At 39.2% G+C, this 5579-nt stretch overlaps 1 non-coding gene across 1 annotated transcript; it reads right to left on the bottom strand.

The window, feature by feature from the left end:
• Window positions 1-3465: 3465 nt before the first annotated feature.
• On the bottom strand, window positions 3466-3572 carry LOC141603686 (small nucleolar RNA R71). The gene has a single exon (XR_012525545.1). It is a non-coding gene; the product is annotated as a small nucleolar RNA R71 (small nucleolar RNA).
• Between the last annotated feature and the right edge of the window lie 2007 nt (window positions 3573-5579).

Raw genomic sequence — 5579 nt, 5'->3', positions numbered from 1 at the left:
CCTTTCTTATTGCGGAATTCAATTTTCGATAGTCAATACACATATGCCTACCGGTGATCTTCCTTGTGGGTATTAGCTCATTCTTATCATTTGTAACCACCGTGGTACCTCCTTTCTTAGGTACCACTTGAAAAGGGCTAACGCACAAGGAATCCGATATAGGATATATGATTCCCGCATCAAGTAATTTCATAACCTCCGCTTTTACAACTTCTTGCATGTGAGGGTTTAATCTCCTTTGAGATTGGATGGTAGATCTATGGTCTTCTTCTAGATGAATTCTATGCATGCAAAAATTAGGTCTTATCCCCTTAAGATCATCTAGACTATAACCTATAGCCTTTTCATGTTGTTTCAACACATCAAGCAAACTTTGCAATTGGTTCTCATAAAGTTTGTCATTAACAATCACGGGTTTAGTTTTAGATTCATCAAGGTAAGCGTATTTCAAATTTGGGGGAAGGAGTTTTGTGGTTGGAACTTGTACCTAACTTTCTTCCATTGAAGATTCATTAAGGACTTGCTCCATTTCCATTAGATATTCCATTCTCATGGCATATTCAACTTTTTCTCCAAGCTCACTAATCTCATCATACTCAAATTCCATGATAGATTCATCTAGCTCCTCGGCTTGAATGATATCATCTTCGGTTGCTTGTTCTTCTTCTATGGATTGATATGCTTCCACAAGAATATTAAGTACTAATACGGATTGCTCATAAGTAAGTTCTTTGTTGGCTAGAGAGGCCTCAAGAAGATCTAATTCCAATTCCCAATGCAAATTTTTGGCCTCACTTGCTTCTAAGGCTTCCAATGCTTGCATGGGGTCTTTGAAGAAAGGTATACTCAAGTGGTCCTCAACAAAACAATCCATAGTATCCATCTTGCAAAATGTACTAAGAGAAAAAGATGAGGAGTACCTTGAGGAGTTTTACTTCCCCAAGGTAAAAAAAGACACAACTAAAAGCAATTCAAAGAAAATCAAATCAAGTTAACACCGTACCCGACAACGGCGCCATTTTTGGTGTTATTGTAAAACTCGTCGTCAAAAGTTACTCAACCAAAACAATATTTATAACTTCACAAACTACTCTTAGTAAAGAGGCGAATAAAGGTCGGATCCCAAGGGACGGGTATTGATGCAGGATTTTCAATTGCAAATGGTTGTGTCTAAGGGTGTCACAATTTGGGTTGAGATAGGAGATCAACTAAACTAATCAACAATATAAAAGTAAAGCAATAAAAACAAGCAAGATGATTAAAATGAGATGTAAGCAATTGATTAAAAGCACTAGGGTGTCATGGGTTTATAGGGGATTCATGGGATTTGATCATACAAACATATTCTCTACTAGATGCAAGCGCTTATTGCTGTGATGGGATCGAGTTAGTGTATATCTTACAATCCTTAAGAAGGTTTGGGTCCCGGAGCCGAATCAATTAGATTGTACAACACCTACAAGTCGACTTAATCCTTCCCATCCAACTATAAGCATTGTCTAATGAGACTCGAGAGTTGGTTTATGTCTTACAAGTCTCATTGAAAAGATAAGTGATGGGTAAAAAATGCAAGGATTCATAGGCTCGCATTTCATCAAACATAACATGTGCATAAGTTGGAATCACAACAAGCAAGCAAATTAATTATGAAAACATATTAGATTAAGCTTGAATCAATCCCCATGTTGGTTTCCTCTAATTACCCATTAACCCTAGCTAAGGAAACTACTCACTCATGATCAAGTTTAACATGCTAACAAGGTTGTCAATCACATTAACAAGGCAAAACATGATGAATGAATGAAAATGATTAACAATAATTAAAGCAAGGATTAAGAGAATTATACCTATGGAGATTCCAAAATAATAATGCAAAGAATAATAGAAGTACTTGATGATTGATGGAAGGTTGTCAATCTCCCAATAAACCCAAGTGATCTTCTAATTACCCAAAATAAATGTTGAACAATAGAGAAATTAAGGAAAGATTAAGAAATGAGATTTGTATTAATACTAGATTAAGAGTTGATTACAAGATTAAGAGAGTATTAAGATAACATTAAGATAACATTAAGATTGGATTAAGACTTGATGATAATCTAGGTAGTACAAAGGGGTATTTATACTAAAGATTAGGTACAAAGATTAGGGTTACTAAGGGCTTAAATGACTATTAAGACCCTTAAGAAAAGTTGAGGAAGTGCTCCTCTCTAAGGAGATGCGCATCTCCGTTTTTCTAGTCCCGCAAAGATATACTCGTCCCGAGCATCTAGGAAGCTGGCACGGTGGTTCCTATAAGAAGATCCGAGCGGATCACTGAGGGAGACGCTCAGATTGTGAGGCTTCAAGACGAGTGTCTTGCTGTCGGGACGCTCGGATTGCTGGGCAGGGAGACGCTCGGATTGGCAGCAATCCGCTCGGATTTTGGGTTAGACACTTTTCTTCTCTTCTTTCCTCAACAATCCGCGGGGATCTTGTTGAGGATGCAAGGATCCTTTAATCATTGCCCAATCTACTTTATTATCTACATAGGCCTTCTAGTATCGTCTTCCCTTTGATGCTTGGTCATTGAATGCGATCAATTTAGCTCCATTTTGCCATGAAAATGCAAGGTTTGCACTCCTCTCCTACCAAGGAAACAAAACCTCAAAGAATATGAAAAATGGGAAACTAAAGATAGTAAATGACCCAATTATGCACTATAAAGCATAGGAACGAGGCTAATTTGGGGACTAAGTGTGCTCAAATATAAGTCACATCAGTTCAATTAAGTTGTTATCATTTGCTGTTTTTAGTTGTGACTTTCTTAACCTTGGGGAAGTCAAACTCCTGAAGGTAGTTCTAATTGTTTTCTAGTTGTTTGATTTTTGCATGTCTAGGAGATCACAAGGCTGTCTTTTGCCTATTGATCCCGAAATCGAAAGAACTTTGACAAATAGTAGAAGAACCATTAGAGAGACTTCAACAATTATGGGTATTGGAGAACTTGTGGACATTGGTATCATCCAAACGGATAGTGTTGCGTTTACCAACCCTTTTGCAAGACAAGGAGAGGATTACCCAATTCAAATCTAACCACAAAATCAATTTACAATGCCTAAATTTTCATCTCATTCCGTACCAACCGAGGATAACTTACCCAATGGTACTCCAACACCACCCCTCTTGATCGGTAATTTCATTGCCAAATCCGCATTCATACAATTAGTCGAACGAAGCCAATTTGGAGGGATGCCTAGTGAGGATCCTCATCTACACATGGAGACTTTTTGTGACTATTGTGATGCAATTTCCCAAACGGGGGTAACTCAAGATGAAATTACATGGGTATTGTTTCCTTTTTCCTTGATCGGAGCCACAAAGCAATTGTTGAAGAGCCTAGACAAGGCCACTCTTGGAATTGATTCGTGGAAGAAGTTAGCACTTGCCTTTTACAAGAAGTTCTACCCTTCGGAGAAAACCAACATGTTAAGAACCCAAATCACCGGGTTCAAGCAAAGAGATAAAGAGTCCCTATATGAGGCATGGGAAAGATTCAAAGATACATGTCGCTCTTCTCCTCATCATGGGCTAAGTGAATCGTTTTTAGTCCAACAATTTTGGAACGGGTTGTATGAAGACTCAAGGAATGTACTCAACATGGGTTCTAATGGAATATTCACCGAGGTAGATGATAACCAAACTTGGGCAAAGATAGAGGAGATGGCGGTTCACAACTCTCAATATAATAGGCCAAGAAAAGCTACTAGGGGAGGGAGACTTGAAGTTGACTCTGTCACACAACTAAATGCCGATTTGGGTGCCCAACCATGCTCCCACATTGACACAATGAACTTAAAATTTGAGAAAGCCATAGCCAAGATGAATGAAGCCTCTCAATCAGCCAAGCAACATCAACAAGTCTATGCCATGGTGGCAACATCTTCTATTCCAAATGGAGTATGTGAGAATTGTGGAACTTTGGGTCATGATCAACAAGAGTGTAGGGGCACAAATAAGCAAGTGAATGCTTTCCAAGCATACAATAATGGCACCCCTTACTCCAACTATTACATTGAAAACACCAAATTTCCCCTAAACTTCTCATACAAAAGCCAAAATGTTCAAAATCCTCAACCAACATACACCCCACATCCAATGAGAAATCCTACTCAAAGACCGTTTTTCAACCAAAACCAAGGATTCCAAAACCAACACTCTTACAATCAATCCAATGACAAAGCTTTTGATGTTCAAAAAGCGGTCCTTGAAATACAAAAGACCCAACAAGACTTCTTTGCTCAAATGCAAAGAGATAGCCAAGCCAAAGACACTACCATCAACAATATCCTTGGTCATACCAAGATGTTGGAAACACAAATGTCCCAATTTGCCGCTTCAAGTTCCCAAAGGCAAAAAGGACAATTACTTCCCCAAGGTAATCCTCCTACAATACATGAGACCATCAATGCCATTCACTTGAGGAGTGGTACACGATATGAGGGACCTAAGGAGCCAATTGAAGAGGATGTTATTGAGGAAAGTGTCAAGACAAGAGAAGTGATGGAACCATTGAGGATATATCTTAGGGTAGTGGAACCAACTACCAATGAATCATTGAAAAAGAGAAATGAAGAAAAGGCCAAAGGGGTTGAAAAGGAACCTATTGTGATTAGACTTCCGTTTCCAAGTCGCCAAGCCAAGCCCAAGCTTGATGAACAACTTGGAAAGTTCATGGAGATTGTGAAAAACATAGAGGTTTCCATCCCATTCACGGAGTTGATCAACCATGCGCCGGCCTATGAAAAATACATGAAAGACATCCTTACCAAGAAGAAGTCCATTAGGAAGTTGGAGACCATAGCATTCACAAAGATAAGTAGTGAAATACTTCAAGGGAATTCCCCACCTAAGCTCAAAGATCCGAGAAGTTTATCCATTCCATATACCATTGGTGATACTACAATCAACAAGGCACTATGTGATCTAGGTGCAAGTGTGAGTGTCATGCCATACTTGGTATGTGAAAGGCTAGGAGTGGGAGAGCTCAAGTGCACTAATACGACTCTAAAATTGGCGGACCGAACAACAAAGAAACCACTTGGGGTATGGGAAAATGTGCCCATAAGAATTGGAAGGTTTTTCATACCGGTGGACTTTGTTATTGTTGACATGGAGGAAGATTCCAATATATCGATCATTCTAGGAAGACCATTCCCACACACCAACGGAGCGGTGATTGATGTAAAGCACGGTATGCTCACACTTGAAGTTGGTGATGAAACAATCACCTTTAATCTTTGTAAGACTATGAGAGCTCCCAACTTGCTTGAGCCATGCTTTATGGTTAATAATTATAGCCGGGAAGGTGACAAGAAGAAAGTGGAATCCCCATTTAAAGGTCAAGTTAAAGATGAAAATTCTAAAGAGAAGGGCAAGGACACACCGCCCAATTAGAAGAAAGATGGGGATGATATTGAAGTGGCTCTATTCGGAGAGCATGGAATTTTTAACAACAAGAATGAGATCTTGCAAAGCTAACCCATCAATGAAGGCCTCATTGGCCATGACAACAAGAAAGAGGAGTTGCTCTTGCCAAC

This window comes from Silene latifolia, chromosome 9, assembly GCF_048544455.1.
Source record: "Silene latifolia isolate original U9 population chromosome 9, ASM4854445v1, whole genome shotgun sequence".
Taxonomy (NCBI): domain Eukaryota; kingdom Viridiplantae; phylum Streptophyta; class Magnoliopsida; order Caryophyllales; family Caryophyllaceae; genus Silene; species Silene latifolia.
Note: the sequence above shows the minus strand (reverse complement) of the source record. Positions and strands in the feature narration are given on the sequence as shown.